At 41.2% G+C, this 20,115-nt stretch overlaps 1 pseudogene; it reads left to right on the plus strand.

Moving 5' to 3' along the window:
* Positions 1 to 15,211, plus strand: part of LOC142055069 (small ribosomal subunit protein uS5m-like) — a 71,150-nt pseudogene extending 55,939 nt beyond the window's left edge.
* The last annotated feature ends 4,904 nt before the right edge of the window (positions 15,212 to 20,115 follow it).

The following is a 20,115-nucleotide window of genomic DNA, read 5'->3' on the forward strand; positions in this document are numbered from 1 at the left end:
AAGGACTTTTGATACTTTAAAAAAAAAACCAACTACTTTTTTTTCCACTGGGCAATATTGAAATACCTGTAAGAATGTTGAGTTTCATCTCTATAAAAGTAAGCTTTATGATCAAATTATATATGTATTCCTTTGGGCGCTTTGTTTTGTACTAAAAAAAGAAATTGGGAAAAGTAGTAGTATGTGATTAGGTTTGGAGCATATATTATCCACTGGTAAAAACAGCTTTTATTTAACTCTAGAGTGATAGAACTAACGACTGGTAGATCCTACCAGAAGGGGTCATCTATGCTTTCCTGTACACACTGTTTCTTTTTACTGTAGATACTGTTTATGTTTTAAACAAAGCCTGAAAGTATTCAACTAAGCATATTTGCATTTGTTTCTGCTAGCCTTAGGCACCTAAGCTGCAGAGTGTATTTGTTTATTCTCAAGTCAAAGAGTTAGGCACCTGCAAAAGGTGCCTGGAATTGCAGATGGGCTGATGTGCCCCGGGAAGCATTCATGCCCTTGCACTGATGGTAGAAGAAAACAGCTGAGTGTGCTCTTCACAGAGGTGCCTGTGCTTGACTAAAATGAATCTGGGCCTCCACGGGTAGTAGGGCAGATAAAGTCATGAGAAAGTACAAGGCAGTGGATAGGGATTTCTCTTTCTGGTTTTGAAAATCATTTTCACGTTGTTGGGGTTCTTGGGTTTTTTTTTCATTTGCACTAACAGCGGTGACCACTCTGCAGCAAAGGGCAGCATGATCGGTTGTGCATTCTTCTGGATTATTTTCTATCTAGTGTTAGTATTTCTAGGTAGAATTAGTATAAATCTGGCTGGGTTGTTTTTTTTTTTCTTCTCCCTAAGTCTCAGGCGAGTCCCTTGGAAGTGTTACTGCTTTTAGTTAAAAAGGGCTTGTTATTGGTAGTCTCAGCTAGCATCTTGATTCAGAAATTCGTAATGAATCTGTCAAATCAGAAGACCCTAAATTTCTTTCTGATTCAGCCTCTTCAGGAAGCTTTCTTATTTTATTGAAGTTAATCATTAAAAAAAAGAAATCCACTTTATGAGCTTCCTACAGATACTATACTTTTAAGGAAAAATAGAGTACTCAGGCCCTTTGAGCCTGGTCTCATAGTAACGTCAGTGATCTGCGGCTTGACCCATTTGTAGGCTTTCTCCATTATGACTCTTTATAACGGTCTCTTCGGCATACATTTTCAAGTCTAACCCTAGAACTGCCATCTACAGCATAAAGTAAATAGGACAAATCAAAAGAAGCATAAGATTATGAAGGATCTTGTAATACGAGCTGTGAAAGAGACCTTTTTTTTCTTTTCTTTCTCAGCAAAGACTGGAGAAAGAATACTGGTCAGAGGCATTCAGTTTAGTTCTGATTTCATTGTAATGGAACTCTAAGCACAGTTACGCATGCAGCATAGCGATGACCAAGCTATTTCTAGAAGCAATCAGACCATCTCAGTGCAGCATCTAAATTGGATTAAGTAGCCCTGGATCCCAGCTGATATTATGGTACTGCTTCTTGGCTTAGTAAGATCACTCACAGCAAAGACATAGATGACTGATACCTGGCATGTTGCACCGTGTTCCTCTCCTCAGAAGTTTGGAAAATGCTGCAATAAGTAATGACAAGTCTTTCTTCAAGTGAAGTGTTCAGCCATCTTGACCAGAAGAGCCTTTGAGTTGGTCAGAATTGATCTTGACAAAATGAGGAGAAGAGAATTCGCTCTACTGCAGCTTTTAATGGGGTTGTATGCAAAGTAAAAAGTTGCAAGAAAAATTCTTAGTTGAGTCAGTTACGGCTGTTGATGTGAAACTCAATGTAGAGAAAGCTGAAGTAGTTTCTGTACTATGGTTGTAAATTTTCTAATAAAGCAGGTTGCATTAAAAAAAAAAACAAACCAAAAAACAAAAACAAACCCAAACAACCGACCAAGCAGAAGGGAACGGATGAGGCTAGACAGGGCTGACAAATACATATTAGTACTTCAGTGGAAAGATATAGCCAGGTCTTAATACATTGGGTATTACTGAGTATGTAATACTTAATATCATATACTGGTAGAGCCAAAGGAGACATTCCATGATGTGGTTGTCACTGTCGCTAAGGAAAAAAAAAACCACCAAAAAGCAATCAACAACCTGTCACTGTCTTTTTAAAAAATCTGTAAAGGCTAGTAGATATTCTCAGAAAACTGTATTTTCTCTTAAGGATTTTCTGTTTCACTTTGTCAGTTACAAAAGTTATTGGGTGTCCTTCATTTGATGGTACCTGCTTTGCTTTTGGGATGGGTCAGATTCTGAGACAGAATTTAAAAAGATAATGCTAATACCACTTAATTGTAAAGGCATCCATAAAGGAACTATGCAGCCACCCTGTACAGCAATGAGTTTTTTGTAGGTTTCCAGTTCTGTTATTGAGGAAATAGTGTTTATCTTTCACTCAGTTTTCAAATACCAGGAGTTAAAGGCTTTTTTTTGTTGTTGCAGGATAAGTTTTATTTAAGAAGCACCCTCGAATGTGCCAAGTTTTTCTCCATAAGGAGATAGTTCTCAAGCATTCTCTTGTGGATACAAACGAATGCACATTAGAATTCCTGTTAGACCTCAAATGGACTTAGAGATAAGACAGCTGTGCAAAATTAAAAGAAGAATCAGCTACAGAAATAGACTGTGAATAGCTGTGAAGTTAATAGTCCAAATAATAGAGGCATGTATTGTATTGGTGTCAGAGTACGGGAAATTGCATTCACGTTGCTATGTGACTCTAGTAAAGGAAATCCTGCTTTCAATATATGTGCAAAGCATCCACCTTTTGGATGTAAGTAGCCTCCTTTTTATTATGAGCTGAACAGATATCTCCAATGATGGGATATGTGGGAGCTTTAATAAGACAACTGTATTTCCAGTCAACTAGTTTTGCAGAACTTCATTTATGTGAAAGATTAAAGTCCGGATGTGTTCCTTGAGCTGAATTTTAATTTCAGTTTGGAGGGGAGGAAAATTTATATAGAGAGCAAAGTGTGGTTCTCCAGCAGAAAGATGTTATTCTGAAAAAGCTCTTCCTACCTCTTCTTTCAAAAGCTTTGTAATGAAACTTGTTATTGCTTTCATCTGTATGTGCTGAATGATTGAATTGAGGTTGCCCAGGTAACTTCGTTTTTGGCATTTTCTAATCTATTGCATGATTTCACAGCATTAATATGCTGCTATTGTGCTCTGTGTGTATTTAGAAGAATAGTACCATTTCCTTGCATTTTCTTGTGCAGGAGTTAGCAGGTGACAGGGACCTCTGGGTGCATGGTGTTTGCACAGGGAAAGCTGTCTCAGGAGGTAGCTGATAGCAGACACTTCCCTTGACTGTCTGCTTCTTCCACAGCAGTCTCCAGGCTTGCAGTCATATCCTCTTTGCTTGTAGCACCACAGCAGTCAGCATGGTATTTCTTTCCTAGGTATCTTCGAGCCCATTTCTCCTGTAATGTCTGCATGAAATTAGTGAGTCATTGTTGGCCAGTGGGTCTAATCCCATCGATTTTTGGATTAGGCTTTTGGATACTGGTAACCCACAGCCCCAGCTGACACAACAGAAGCATCAAAGAACCAAAAAAGCTAGACCTGCTGTTTTGAAGTTAAATTATTTTAATTCAATCTACCTTGACACTGTTGGACTGCAGTTTGTAAAAATGGTTGTCGCATCCTCTCATTCATTCTATAGAGTCAGGTGTGAGCTGACTGCAAATACTCTGACACTGCTGTGAAATCTCTTCATCTCTACCACAGTTCACCTGGTAAATAGGAGTAGGTCTGAGGGTTCAGAGAGAATTAGGTAGCAGTTTGTAAACTGGCAGTCTGCTTTTTCTCTGATCTACAGGCATGCGTTTTTTGCAAATGAACTATTGTGTTAAATGTGGTTTTCATATTCTCTATTTCGCTATTAGAAACCCAGTCTTCTCCTTTGCTTCTAGGGTCTCGGGGCTACTCTTTGTACAGATGTAGTTGATGTATCTGCATCAGCTTCCTGTTTTTTTCTTCCTTCCCTTCTTTCTTTTTAAGCAGAAGACTGGATTTTTTTTTGGCTGAAGCAGTTACCAGTATTCAATTGTTTGAAACAAGTTTGGGCAAATACACAAAAGAAGTAACTTAAGCCTTATTTGTTTCATTTGACAACAGCCAATTGGCATCCAGGTGTTAGGTAATCATAACTCCTAAACTGTTACTTTTTACGGTTTCTGTTTTTCTCGCTGGACCATTTTGTATGATCTCTGCAATGTAGCAGAAATAACAGGTAATAAACATGGCTGTGAAGTTTTTGTTTATTCCCCTTTGCTTTCTGAAGGTCCTGCCTCGTGTATTTCTCAGTAATAAAATGACTCTCTTCTGTCTTGCAGGTTTTGCAATGGGGAAAGCAGGTGACAGGATGAATGCTTTACGGAAAGTATGTTGACTGAATTATTTGTTCTGTCAGGCACAAATCTATCTCGTCCTATCAAGCACAAATAATCATACCTACGCTTTTTTTTTAATAATCAGTATGCTTTGTAGTCTATGCAAAGAAGTCAGTCCCTGTACATGATCCATGCATTGTGATCCAAACAATCATAGGATCATTTAAGTTGAAAAAGGCCTTTAAGATCACTGAGTCCAACTGTAAACCTAACACTGCCAAGTCCACCACTAAACTATGTCCCCAAGCACCACAGCTACAAGTCTTTTGAAAGCCTTCAGGGTTCGTGACACAGTCGCTTCCCTGGGCAGCCTGTTCCAGTGCTTGATAACCCTTTCAGTGAAGAAATTTTTCCCAATATCCAATCTAAGCCGCCCTTGGTGCAACTCGAGGCCATTTCCTCTTGTTCTATCGCTAGTCACCTGGGAGAAGAGGCCAACACCCACCTCACTACAACCTCCTTTCAGGTAGTTGTAGAGAGTGATAAGGTCTCCCCTCAGTCTCCTTTTGTCCAGACTTAAGCTCATAAGACTTGTGCTCTAGACCCTTCAACAGCTTCATTGTTCTTCTTTGGACATGCGTAATGAGGTTGCCCTACAGTGAGATTCTGTTAATGCACACACTGTTTTCTTTCCACTCCCTTTTCTATGGCCATATACCTACCTTCCCTTGCTCACTTGTTTCCAGTATCTATATAGCATACAATCTGCTTTCTACAGTTAGTGTGTAGGAATTTTTCTCTTAAGCGTGCATAATGCCCTTATTAAGGCTCCTTTAGACTTCAAAATGTTACTTGTCCGTCTACATTAATCTAGTTTGTGTTGTAATGCTCAACTAAGCTATCAAAATAGCAATGCTAAGATACACAGAGTTTGATAAAGTTGTTACTTATATTGAGAAATCTTTTTAAATATTAAATCTGTTAGGAGAAAGCAGTTCTTTAAAGAGAACAATTTCATTGCCAAAAAGTAAATGCTTTAGATGTGTCAAACCTGATTGCCTAAGTTTTCTTTCTTGCTTTTTTCGCTGTCTAGCCAACTGAACAATCGGTAAATTTCAAATACTTTGCAGAAAACCTCAATAAAAAATGTTTCCTGATTTTATTCCCTAGGCAAAGAATAAAGCAATACGCTGCTTACATTTTATAGAGCTATATCAGAACCACACAAGTAAGTATTATGATTCTTTTAGACTCCTCGTTTAACTTTCAATAAGTACTGAATATACCAACAAGAACTGGTTGCAACTAGTTACAAAGCATAAAAAGATGTTAACCTGATGTTGACCTGATCTGATGCATTGTTGTCCTGGTTTCGGCTGGGATAGAGTTAATTTTCTTTCTAATGACTGGTATGGTGCTGTGGTTTGGACTTAGTATGACAATAGTGTTGGTAACACACTGATGTTTTAGTTGTTGCTAAGTAGTGCTTATACTAGTCAAGGACTTTTCAGCTTCTCAAGCTCTACTGACTGAGAAGGCTGGAGATACACAAGAACCTGGGAGGGAGCATAGCCAGGACAGCTGATCCAAACTGGCCAGAGAGATACTCCATACCATATGATGTCATGCTCAGTGTATAAACTAGGGAAGAGCTGGCCGGGGGGCCAGTTCTTGGGGACAGGCTAGACATCGATTGGTTGGTGGTGAAGATGTGTTTTTCATCTACATTACTTGGGTTTATTTCTCCTTTTTTTTTTTTGTTATTTTCCTTTTCATTACATTTATTATTATTTATTATTAAAAATATTTAAATTATTAAACTCTTCTTATCTCAATCCACAAATATTCTCACTTTTACTCTTCTGATTCTCTCTCCCATCCCCTGGCAGGGGGGTGGGGAGTGAACAAGCGGCTGTGTGGTGCTTACTTGCTGGCTGGGGTTAAACCACACCAATTGTGTTATTATTCTTCATGCATGATTTCGTTTCTTCAGCATGCTGTATGAAATCTTAGCCCCACATTGTTTTAGCTAGACAGTGGTAATGTCAGAGTACATAGTCTGTCAATCTCTGGGTAAAATAAATCACCATTACCTGGAATGAATATGCGGTTTACTCTTTACTTTCACTCAGGTTTGTATCCACAGTTGTTGGAGGGTCCATGAAGAAAAGTTAAGATTATCTAATACAAGATGTTGTTTAAATATTGAGTGATTTATCTCCCTACTAGTCTCCTGCCTTTTTGCTGTGTTTAAATTTGGATACTTAATGCATAGTATTTCAGGTTCTTTAAAAATGGGGGCGGGGGAGCGGGTAGTAGCAAGATTAGATCTCTGCTGGCAGAATTTTAGTTAAGGAAGTCAGATACTGTCTGGGCATCTCTTCTCTACAGTCAACTCCTCTGTGCTTTTCCCTTTTATATGTCAGAGATGATTCCCTGCTGAATCAATCCATGTATGCTGACAAAGCCCAGCAGCTGGGGAGAACGTGGGCTGGAGAAGTCAGTCTGATGTTTCATGGTAGCTTTTTGTTATTTCAATTTAATACCATACAAGTTCTCTCTGATGTTGGATATGGTACCAAATATTCAGTTATCTTTCAGAAAAATTTTGATAGTACCTTGCAGAGTATATGAATATTTAACGAAGTCATTGTGTAGCTAAATATTCAGTATAATAAAACATCAGCTTGCAAATACAAAACTGCAGTTATCCTCATGAATCTATTCCTTGAGCATTATTATTTCACACTAACAGATTGGCAATTTGATTAAAAACTGGTGGTGTTTCCACCGTGCTTTCCATTCTACTTAACATAGAGGTCCTCTCTGAGCCATCTCGACTGCGGTGCTAGAATGCAGAGAGCGAGTCACTGAATCGGATGTACATCGCAGCCACTGACCAGAGGATATGAGTTTGGGGTTCCTTTGAAGTAGAGAGAAGCAGGAAGACTGGAATGATAAATATTCTGTATGGAAAATCCAAGGATGCTGAAGCGTATGGGGAAATCTTAGGCTAAAAGCTGAATTACTAGAAAAATCTGAGTATGAGGAAGAAGGTTAAATTGTATCATGTGAGCTCACTTCAAAGCTAGATGAGGATCATTGGAGGCATAGAGACAATTCATATTTTTCAAGTGAAGGTTGGGTTTGTATACGACAGTAACATAGTATTCAAATATTCACAGTTGTGTAAACATTCCAAATCTATTCCAGAAATTTACCTAAATTAACACTTCTCTTTAAAGAACTCAGAGGAGAGTAAAACCGACTTCCTGTTCACAGCTCTGAAAAAGATAGGTACTCCTTAAATGTACTGAGCTAAAGCTTTCCTGGAAGGAAGAATTTAGCTGTAATGCCTTTTCCTTATTTTTTTCCTCCCCTCCAGTTTACCATGACATTACAGCAAGATTTAAAAGCACAAACATCCGCATGAAGAAACAAAACAAAGGTAATTAAAGCTGCCTGGAGATTTTGAATTTTTATTAATTACTGACTGGTATTTATTTGTTATATTTGTGCAATGTCTGTTTACTTCGGAGGTGGATCATTTGGTGCTAGTCTACCATGTTTTAAATGTTGAAGATGATAAATTATTTTTCAGTAGAAATACCTACAGTTGATGACATGGCTTTGTTATTGTAAATTGGGGTTTGACCCTCTTAAACTGGTGGGAGCTCTCTTCCTGGTTTTCTTTCACACTTCCAAAGTGTAGTTCCTTCTGCTCTAAATTACCTAGATGTGGAAAAGTCTAATCTAATAGGATTGATATTGGAGGTGAAGGCATTCAGAAGAACCCTGCAGGTTTTTCTTCTCATCATTTGCCCCACACATGCTTTGGAGAACTGATAGGCTCATTCCAAGATGCTTCTGTGTGCCTGTCCCTCCTAAACCCATGCTGGGGTAACATGGGCAGATACCCTCCCTCAGACTACATGTGGTCATGAGCTGGAGCCAGGACAGCATCCAGCCTGCTACTTCCTCAAGGCTGTTACTACTTTTATTTTCCCTAAAATCAAGAGCTTGCAGTGTGCAAACTAGAGGGATTATCTACCTTGGCTTGTACCTCTCTTTTGTACTTGTGCTTTTGATTTCTTTGCAAAGCACTCTTCATCTGCCTTCGTTGAATTTCAGTGTGTTGGTTTCAAACTGTGTCTCGTTTGTCAGACCTACCTCCACTGACTTCTTCTGACCGCCAGTACACTTGCAGCCTTTCACAAGATTATATCCTCAACCCATTTTTTTCAGTCTGTGTTCCTCTGTCCAAGTTGTTAATGAATGTACTTGCAGGTATGAAAGCCATTAAAAATCCATGGCAGGATCCTATCTGGAAAATGCACTTGACCTGACAGCAGACTGCTGGTAGTAGGGACACATACTTCAATGATGATTTCGCCCAGTTCTTATTTCCCTAGGTTTCTTTTTTTTGTTCTTCTTGTTTTGTGAGAGTATCACACCCAACTGTGACAGAATACAAGTCCAGTCCTGTCACATTAGCTCCTTAGCCTTGGTAGCTTGTTGCTGCCAGTTTTGGACAGTGCTTTGCCTTGTCTGAGTATCTTGCTTGCCTTTTCAGTTACACAACACATTCACATATATTCAAGTATCCTCCAAAAACCAGGAAGCACTTTTCCACTTAAAGAATATTTTCCCTGTTTTATAACTGATGGAATTAGGTTGTGTATTTCCTGAAACAGGTTTGATGTTATGTAAGAAAAAATTGTGCTTATGTCCACTGTGCTCTGGGCAGCAGGCATCACTGGCCTTATTAAGAAGCATAACGATAGATCAGTGTGTAAAATGTGTGTGAGAGGGAGACTTCACTGTGTGCTCATGACCAGAAAACAAGCCGCAACATTATATGTCTATGCAAAATTGAGTTTTTAGGGATGGTATAGATAAAACTCTTGCTGATTTTGCTTTAGTCCCTGACAGGCTTTTTGTTTTGCACTCTAAGGGAAGGATTCATAGCAGCAGCAGAATTTTAGAACACTTAAATGACCGGTGGACATACTACAGAACAAGATTTAATTTGCATCAGGCTCTGGACTTTGTGTCTGCCATCATTCCAGATCGCTCCTGTTTCTAGCATGTGCCAGCTGGGTGGAAACTACCGGGGGTATTGCTTGTCCGTGCTGCAGAATATGCTACCTTTTGGAGTGCGGACAGCTCTTCATCTTCATCTTTGACTTGATTTTACAATTAAAGTATTCATGAAACTACTCAGCTAGACACATTGATACATCTCTCAATAGTGTCAATTAGTTCCTAATGTGAATTAATAAGAGGAAATGCAAAACAGTTTATCAAATACACTTTTGTGGCTGTGAAGCCCAGCACTGATACCCTGTAGCTGTAATTAATAGGTATAAGAAATTAAAATTCTTCATGGTTTTCATATTAGGCCATTGCATACGTAGACTGTCTTCACTTAAATATAGAAGATTCCTTCTGTTTGCTGATGGCCTTGCAGCTGTATAGTTATGTATGCTGAATCCTCTTGCTTTGCATAATTACAGCTGGCAGTTTATTTCCAGTTCCTGTGCATAGGACTCAGGCAGCTATCTAAATAAATGATCGCAACAAAGCCTAATGCTTTAGTAGAAGAGGTAAAGTCACTGCTATATATACTTAAACGCTCCTTTCTTGCATTTATTCCTGATCCGCGCAAAGTGGAGAAAACCCCCATCACATATTCGGGATTACATATTGGACAACTGAAAATCCAGGTTAAAAAAGCAATGTAATGTGAACATGTGAATGTGAATTTAACTTGGAGTAGACCCTTAGTGTGGATATAAGGTGGATGTTCTATTCCCAGACTCCGAAAATGCAATATAGATTGCCCATAACAGGTTGTGTTAGTTCATAGGAAGGATATATTTTAAATACTTTTTCTGGTTACCTTTGTATCTTTTTCAGTGTGAGAAAATTTGGTACGTTTAAAATGACCCTGTTCTCTTGCATAGGCTTCACTGACTTAAACCACAGTAAGGCAGTGTGAGTGCCACAGACAAACTAAAAATGTCTGAGCATAACTTTGTCTCCACAGCTGGAGTTTGCAGTTGGAATCCTTTCCTTTTGAGTTTGGAATAACTTTTGTTCAGTGACTGATAGACTAGTTTGCTGGCTTCTGGGTTTCATGTATTGACAAACTGCAGAAACATGATTGAGAAGAGATGGGAGAAAAACAACAATAAAACTGTCAAAAATTAAATGTTTTAAGTCACTGAAAAGGAAACTTTGACAAACAGCCTTTCAGAGGTCATTCGCATGTAATTGTGTATAAAACTTGACTTTGTTTTGTAGCATAGAAAATGGTATTTTCTCAGATGGCAGGAAGAATGGCTTTGGACAGTTATAGTTTCTTGTCCAATTATAGGTTAAAAGAAAAAGGGACATATTGGCACATAAAACATGCAGCACTGGAACAGACTTTTTTTTTCCTCAATTACTCAGCAGCAGCAAGTCTGTCCTGCAGAGCAGACTAATCAATAACCTGGCTTTTCAGCTTTTAAGCAAGAAACATTAGAGCTATCACAAACCAATTTTTAAAGATTAATAGAGCTAGGCTACATGAAACAAATCTCTCTGGGGAAGGAGAGAGCACAATTAGAATCCGCAAAAGAACAACCCTCCTTCATTAAAGTCTGGCAAGTCTAAGAAACCATTTGCAGTTAATGCTAATATACTATAATTATGCATTGGAGCTAATATAACACTCTATGATGGTGATGGATGCAGATGACATCCAAACCTCTGTTGTATTTGTGGATTTTGAAATATGTTTCTCTCTCCTTCCTGCTCACCTACCAATTTCCAGTTGTTACAGTTACAAGCTTTTGTAATTTGGCTTGTGATTTCCACAGGCGCACGCAAACTTTTTTCAATGATCTTATTGCTTTGAACGGTAAGTTGAAAGCAAATGAGCATCACATCACTCATTTGTTTTTTAAGCTTGATTAGAAGAATTGTTTTTTTCTAGAAATAGAGTGTTTTGCTGTCTTTCTGATGCAGTCTTTAGCTCCAAGGAGTCTGTTACCTTCTTTATTTCCATTCCCTGTCCTTTACGTTGTGCCACTAATGCAAAAACAAAGTGTAACTCATGCCGGCTGCTGGGCCAGGAGAAAGGAAGTGATGTCTCTGCACGGTACCTTGATGATCTGTGCTGTCTTACTGTCTTACTAGCACACAACATTCTGCTACCTTTTGTGAGCTGAAGAGGACAAGCATAACTTTTTTGTGGCTGGTGGCTAGTGGCTGTTATATTTTGCATGGGCTGTGAAGTTGGTGAATTGCTGTTGTTGAATTGGGAGGCAAGTAACAGGTTCACGTTTTGGAGATAAACTGCAATGTGTAAGTTTGGTACAAATGGGTGCAGTGATGGCTTCCTCAATTTGAAAGCAGCTTCAGTCCCATTTCACTGCTTAAAGCTTTGCTTAACAAGAGCTGAATAAAATAAAAATGCGGTAGGATTTATTTGGCTACCCAAAGGTCTGTGAGCAGCGAGAGACACCAGTGCCAGTGGGCACTCACCCTCTTTCCCAGCAGCTCTGTGTTTAGACCAGACTCTTCTGTTGGAGCATTACTGCCCACAGACTTACTTGGACTTCCCTTTTCCTTCCCTCCCCAATTTTGCTGCCAGCTCTGGGTCTGATAAAGGCGTTGAGCACAATCTCGGGCTTTAGGAAGGCACTGTAGGTCTCTCATCCAGCAGCAGTCTCCCTGGGAATGAGACACACTAACATTGCTCCTACTGCAGAGTCCTTCTGGAAGGAAGCTCAAAGGACAGCAGTGCTTGAGCATGCCAGTTGTTTTGAGCAGTAACTTCACCATATGAGACCAGTTTAAATCTCTCTATCATGTATGTGAACCAGGACTTTAAAGTCAGATTTACCATCATTAGGAGGTACTGAAGTTGTCATTCAGCAGTTGGTCACCTGAAATTGCAAAGGAAGAGGTTTTGAAGAAATGTAGGTATTGGTTTTTAGAAAAGACAGTCTTGGTCAGGATGCAGTTACATTTAGATTCTCTCCCCTTATAATGGTTTCTTTTCAAAACTTGTTGCCTTGCTTCTCTGCTAATTTAATTTTTTAAATTAGTTTTAGTTCTGGGAAGTACTAGAGTTATTTTTCTGCTGGGAGTGGGAGAAAGAAATTGCCTTTTTTTTAATTAATGTTCCCATTAATCAATATCGGGTGGTGGGGTATGCTTGTGGAAGGTTCTTCTAAAGCTGCCAATGGTACTTCTAAGGAATACTACCAAACCTGTGGTATTAAACAATTCTTCAGGTTGCATTTTTATGGATTTATGTTTTGAGTTTATAGGTGGTGACATTTTCATTTGGTTTTGCAATATCTTAAGTAAGGTATATTTCATATAAAAAACCCGTGATCTTTATGTTACCGTGCCTGCAAAGACTGGGAAGACTGGGGAGAATGGTCTTCCCAGAATGGTTTTGCCATTTTTAAGATATAATGTATTCTAACATGCTGGGTAACAAAAATAACTAAGAAAAGGTCTTAGTTCTCTCTTCTTCCTTAGCTAAGTTCTATGCTTACAAATAATCATGCAATGCTGAGTTATACTTCTTTTTTCCCCAGGGTATGGTCTTCGTTGCCACCGAGCTATCATCACCATCTGCAAACTAATTGGCATTAAAGACATGTACGCCAAGGTTTCTGGATCCAAAAACTTGATTAACGTTACCAAAGCTCTCTTTAAAGGCTTGACACAACAGGTAGATTGCACTCTCGGTGGTTCTATACATTAGGTCAAGGGACAGAATGGGATTGATATTGTAGTAATTAGTGGGCAAATAGTTTATGTTCTAGGCTTAAAATTAAGTACTTTTCCAAAGAGCAAACAAAATCTGCATGTGAATAATTCCTCAGCAGTTACACAAAGTTGTCCAGTCAGAAATGGCTGTATGTAACTCTAGCTGTTCCACATCCAAGTGCCTCCAAGAGACGTCTGAATTTCTGGGCTTTCATTGAAGTATTTTTGGTGACATTTGTAAAATTATGGGCAGAGGAAGTTGTGGCCCAGGTTTGGTTGCTGCTGCTTGTTTGTCAGCATTCTAAATTTTCATTGCCTAAGGACCAAACGTCACAGCTGCTTCTGTCGCTAGTATAATTAACATCTCTGAAATAAGTCAGGGAGGTGGTGTCATTTCCTCTAACTCCAAGTGCTCACAATGGAGGTGTCTCTGTCTGAACCAGCTGTCTGTGCTTGATGGAAAGATCCAATATGCAGCATTCCATCTGACTTCCTTTGAACACCAGCCTTAGGATGAGTCAGGTCTTTTGAAATTCCTGGTTATCTCATTTGGTTGTAGAGTCTTGGAAGCTGCCAGGATTTAGCTGCTTACATTCTTAATGTACCCCTGCAAAGATATAGTTGCCAAATCTGTCAGCCTGTCTTAACCAACTTTTTCAGTTGAGCCTCGGGAGGGGTGGGGGGTCATGATCCTCTTTGCCTAATTAGGTAGCTACAGATGCTTTTCACTATCTGAGGTTAATCAACTTGAAGAAGTCTGTCATATATTTTCAATGCATTGTCTCTGAGAAGTCTTCCACAGAATGAATAGAGTAGAAGAAGAAGAAGAATGAATAGGAGAATAGAAGAAGGGCATGCTATATATAATAAAGCAATGCAATATTATTGCTTTGAGAGGTGTGTACTTGATATATTTCCTTGACTGCCCTGAATGGGAAAAATTTTCTGTTCCGGTAGATGCTTATTCTGTAAAATCTGAGTGTTAACAAAACAACTTGTATGTGAGGAAGAGGTATAGTTGAAAATAATATTCAATTCATATCATTATGTTAGCTAATATTACTTTTCAGGGCAGTAATAAGCACTTTACTGTTGTCAAAGCAAAATTTATATCCATATGAAGACATAAAAAAGTTACTGCACGTTACTAACGTGCATCCTTATTAACAGGATGTGCCTTTTCTGGCCAGATCCTTTCCAGAAGCAAGTTCTTCTAGGATGACATTGTAATGCTAGTATATCTGTAGTCTATCTACCTGAATTCCTGCTGCTTATGCAATTAGCATATTTGAAACCCACGAGGATGAGCCTGACGAGTCACTTAATTTATGCAGTGTTTAGACTATTTATTAGTAAACTTCTTTTTTTTTTCCCTACCCCATATACCATGTAGAGACTGACCTGAAGTAAACCAGCATGATCATCATTGCTTTGATTGTCTTTTCTCTTTCCTACTCCCAGGAGACTCACCAACAGTTAGCGAACCAGAAGAGTCTCTATGTAGTGGAGTTCCGGGAGGAGCAGGGCCCTCTGCCCATCGTAGTGGCACTGCCTGAGGGGACTGTTCGTGAGGATCCCGAGCCTGAAGATGAGGTTCCAGACACAAAGCTGGAATGGAGTGAGGTGAAAGAAGCTCAGGGAATGAAGAAGTCTTCCTGGGCAAATGTCAGACGGGCAGCGTGGTAAAAACTTCAGTCTTTCTGTCTTTTCTGCTCAGAGGTGCAATTGGGAAAGTCCAGCCCAAATGGACAGGTTGTCTAGGCTTACATTTCAGAGGGGAGGGCACCGGTAGCTGTCTCATGACATTCATATGCTGCTCCCATTGCTACCATTCAGTACCTTTGTTTGCTTTCCCACGATTCTTCTGACCACTGTTCAACTAGGAACATGCAGACTTAAGCAGCTGGTGAACATGACTTTGACTTTAAGCATGTATTTACTTGATTCATTAAGATGGTGTTTAATCAACAGACCCCATGTTTCTTGGGAAACTACTGAAGATATAAGATTGTGAAAGCAATAAAGAATCCTCAGAAGGAGTTCATTGTGGGTTTGTTGGGGTCTTTTTTGCAAAATGCCAATGTCTGGGAGATCTTGAAGCAAGCAGCAGTAGTGGGAGTTAATGTATGCACTCTCCACCTCCTTCCCTAGGCTCACTCATTATGGTGGGGGAACTGTGAAATCAAAGTAGAAGTTGTGTGTCCTCTGGTGGGGGGGAGGGCAAGGTGATGGTGGTGGCCAACAGCTGGAGTTGTGCAAATACTGTTCATGCAAGTGGGGGAGTTCCCCAAATGAGGCGGAGCCCAAATAGCTGAGGACAGCCACCCCACAGTCTCCTGTGGGATATTGCAGTGTTATGACTGCCATTGGAAGTCCGCTCCAAAACCTGCAATCCAGCCTTTCTTATGGTAGTCTCCTCTGGACATGTGCTGGGATAAGACCTAACTTCATTTTCTGCCAATTTGATACTGAGCACAGTAGTCGTGGACCCTACCCAGAACTTAGAAAGTGCTACAGCTGTCAGAAGTTTAAAGGAGAAAAAGAACATCCATGATACATGCCAGCGTCTGCCCAGAGATGGAGTAAACCCCTTCATGTAGCAGATCTCCAACTGAAGCACACAGAGGTACATGCTAGATGATAGATTGGAGGATCCGTCACCCAACTCCTACCAGAAGATTTCTCTGTATGATAAAAGGTGTTTCTACCACCTGTTTTGTTAGTACAGGAGAAAACACGTTAGAAATACTTCAAGATCAGCCTGGGAAGTTATGTCCGAAGTTCTGATGTTAAAGACATTTAGGAGCAATATTTTGCCTTGATTTCAGTGCAGGTTTCTAAAGACAGCAGTCGCGTACGTACGAAGAGGCAAGGTGAATTTAACTGAGTTGTACCTCACTCTGTTAATGGAAATTTTAATTCAAAGGCCATGCCTGCTGAGCAGTTGGCTGAAAGCTTTATTCCTGTTTGCCAGCTCAATTTAAATCCACCTTCAGCAGGATTGCAAAGTGTTCAGTTTGCAAACCTTCTTGTTAGCAGCATATAAAACTACTGTTCAAGAGTATGTGCTCACGCTTAGCTTGCATCTTACTGTTGAGCAAAATCAAGAATGAATAAACCTGGGCTGAAAGAATCAAATCTTGCTGCATTTAGAAGACACTTTAGTTTACCTCTGTCCTTGCAGAAACTGAGCTCAAGTGAGTTGACTCTGCCACTGGCCAGAAACAGCCTGAGCTTGGGTAGTAGAGAGAGCCTAAAGTGCTGACTGGATCAGCTCTTGGTCAATTGTTTCCCTTTGTTGCAGTGAGCAGAAGGGTCATGCCAGCATTTTCTCTCTTCTTGGAATGAGGAATGTGTGTGTCAGTAGCAGGTGACTGCGTCCTACTTGGAGATGTCCTGCTACTTCCTTGCACTCTGTTCTTGCATTCCCTCACCCAACACATCTGGAGAAGCCCCCCATATTCTGGCCTAAGCATGGTGATGGTGCCACAGGAGATCATACAAGGCCACTGCTGCACAAAAACTGGGGATGTGGGTAATGTCAAGGTCTCAAGCAATGCCCCATCTGCATAGTGGGATGAGATGGCAGAACTGGGCAGGCCCTTGTGTGATCTTGGGAATGGCTAAAGAAAGACAAGCTATAGGGACAGGTCCTTAGCTAGCAGCACCCGATGCAGAGCAAGTTGTAAAGTCCATCTCTCCCCAGATGACCTGGACCTGAACACTCTTCCTTGTGCATCCCAAACAGATCTCACACCATATATTCCCAGTTTGTGAGGTATATAGGCCATCACTCTGCACAAGGGAGACTTGCAGACAGACATCTCCCTTGAACCCTTCTTGGTCACTCAGTAATTTCTGTTCTCACTGCTAGTGCAAGGTAGAACAACACATCATTCTCAGTGAATCTTTTTTCCATCAGCTAAAGCGCTGGGAAGTGTCTGACTGATTTCTAGCCCGTGCCTCCAAGAGAATCCACACAAGCCTTGGAGGTCCACCTTGCGTGCTAGTAGAAATGAGGAGCTGCAAGGCAAGGAAGTGGTAGGGTGAATGTCATTTGCCTTTTCAGAACATAAAGGAAGTAATGTAGTAACCACCAATCTTCCCCTTTCCCCAAGGTCTGCACACCAGCTCTACTTGCATCTGCTCCCACCAGGGTCTTCAGGGCTCCTCTGCCTTGTCTGTGCTCTCTGGAGGAGGTTTAGGGCTCTTCTTAGATCCACAGGACAGTAACTCATGTTTGAGCATTTCCATGAATTGGGAATCCCTGTCCTCAAAGCAAATGGGGTTTCAGTGCTTGATTCTGTTAGCACAAGGGGGACCAAGGAGTAGCACAAGGAGACCAAGGAGTCTCGGTGGAAAGATCCCAGGTGGGGAATGGACCATAGTTGGGTCAGGAGAGGGGGAGGCAGGCTGAGCTGGCCATGAATCAGACTCTGCCACAGACCCACATGGGGCTTTGATCCCTCCATACATGTAATCTTTTGTGTGTTTCCTGTTTTCACAAGTTTGTTCGTATTAATACAGATGCTTGTATGGATGTTTTACCCAGCATACAGTTTGCTCATCACTCACAGATAAACCTGACTGTAAAATGAGAAACATCAGAAACTCTTGCATTTCCCATGGAGGTGACCATAATTTTCTATTAAGTTTCTTTGCTTTCAGACAAAGCCAATTATTCTCCTACAATTCAGGAGAAGATGGAAGTGCTTCTAACTCATTGCATCACTGGACACAAGGTATCCAATATACAAATATTTGGGGAATAGCTAACATTGCTGTTAAGAAGCTGTTTAATTAAGCAGGAGCAACCAAGGTTACAATCTGAGCATAGTTAATGAATGATATGTCTGTAACCTTGCTTTTATCACAGGAGCTAACGTTTTGACTGTCTTCAAGTGGATAGTTTGTTTTAACTAAAGTGTAGTTACCTGCTTTCTAGAGTAGACACCTGCAGACCTCCTTGTTTTGCTAAGGAAGCTGGAGAAGAGCAGAGATGGAAACTCCAGTTACACTACCAGTTGAAAGCCGGTGGTAGATGCGGGGATACAATAAACCCACTGGTTTTAAAAGTGTGATGGAACTTGTAAGTGCTCTAAAAAACCAGACTGATTTGTGGCTTTTTAAATGGGCGTCTCCATCTAGCTGCATCTGCAAGGGAAGGGGAGGATGCTGTTGGAGATCAGGTGCCAGGCTGTGGGGTTTTGGAAATGTCTGAGCAAATGCATAGCCTGTGATGGAGCAGCCCCATATATTGGGCCAGGCTGGGAGCTGCTCTGTAGGCAAGAACTGCAGGTGCTTTGTAGTCAACAAACTGCAAGGGCTAACCGTGTGCAAGCAGCACTTAGTAGAGCTGGCTCACTCACATACTGGGGAGTCATGCTAATATGCAGTTAACCCCAGACAAGTATCTCCACGGGAGAAGGATCAAGCCTGCAGTGTTCATTATGGCAATATTTCCAGTGGGGTGACAGCAAATTCTCAGGCCAATGCTGTCCTCAGGACTCTCTGTGGGGATGAGATCTGGTGCGCACATGGTAGATGGTTTATAGGTCCTGGGAGATCCTCTGAGCTCTGGGCAGCATCTTTCCCTTCAGAAGCACTGAGGTGTGCCATTTTTGAGGCAGCTACCTTGGGCTGCCCAGCTTCCAGGGCGTGTAGGGCTGTACTGAGACAATACAAAGGATGGGCACAGTAGGCAACGGAGACCTCAGGGTGCTTTTTTTCATTTTCTTTTTCTAATTTTTGTTTTTCTTTCCACCATGCAGGGACCATGCATATTGCTGCAACTCACCTGGCACCTGATAGGTGCAGTTCAGCAGCCTAGTGCAACAAAGCCACACCTCACGGTGTCACTGCCCTGTGCTGGGGCACAGCAGCCCTGTGCCAAACAGGGACACTCATTCACCTGCAAGCTGTTCAGCTGCATGGGATTGAAGTTGGGGCCACACTGGGAGGGTTTCAAAGTTGCAGCACTGCTTTGTATCAGTTCATTTGGATGCTCTTGCCCCTGTGGTGGCCCTTCTCCCTGCCCAGCCCTCCCCAGGCAAAGACTTGGCCCAGGTTACACTGGGGCCACAGGGCCTCCCTCCCAGTGTAATGTCCACAACCTTATCTCAGCCTGCTCCTGGTGGTTTTTTTTTTTTTTTTCTCCAGTGCTGGTTTACAGCAAGGTTATGCTAATGCTGGGGAGGAGGTATCTCAGCAAACCAGGTGGAGCCAGAAGGAGAAGGACAAGCAGGTGAACTAGTGCAGACTGGTGTAAACTGGTGCGCAGCAGGGAAGGGAGATGCAAAGGGCAAAGCAAAGCAGAAACAACCGGGGAGGAGAGATGGGAGCCCTGCCAAGACATTGGCTGCATATGTGATGGCCACAAGGCGTAGGGATATGGCTGTGAGGGGACAGACAGCACAGTTTGGCACAGAGGTGCTGGCCACACCTGAGTGCAGAAGGTAGAGATATATCACATCCCAGGATCCAGGGTATGACCACAAATGGCTGTCTGCCTTTGTAAGTAGACCCAAACAGAAATGTGTCTTTGTATTTTAATGCTAAATTCAGGGGCATTATCTGGGTTGTTGCAGGGCAATCTGGTTATTGCAGGGTGAATCTGGGCACCAAACCCAACCCCACCCACCCCCATGATGATGTGATGTTGAAACCAGTTTCAGCTGGTGCATGTTAAACCTTCACAACCAAGTGCCACTGTCTAAAGTGGCTGTGAGTTCCCGTCCTCCTGAAAAGGGGTTTCTTTTTCCACCTCTGTTGCAATCAGCTTGAGTTTGTCACACTAACACAAGCAAAACAGGTCAGGCTGGTTTTCAGCAAGGAAAAAAAACTCACGATTTCAGGAATGAAGAGCACATCTGGAAAAGTTGTCAGAACAGCCAGGCCGCTGGGCAAAGAAGTGGTGGAAGTTGCTGAGGACATTGTGAGCCTCTCCCA

Source organism: Phalacrocorax aristotelis, chromosome 3 (assembly GCF_949628215.1).
Source record: "Phalacrocorax aristotelis chromosome 3, bGulAri2.1, whole genome shotgun sequence".
Lineage (NCBI taxonomy): Eukaryota > Metazoa > Chordata > Aves > Suliformes > Phalacrocoracidae > Phalacrocorax > Phalacrocorax aristotelis.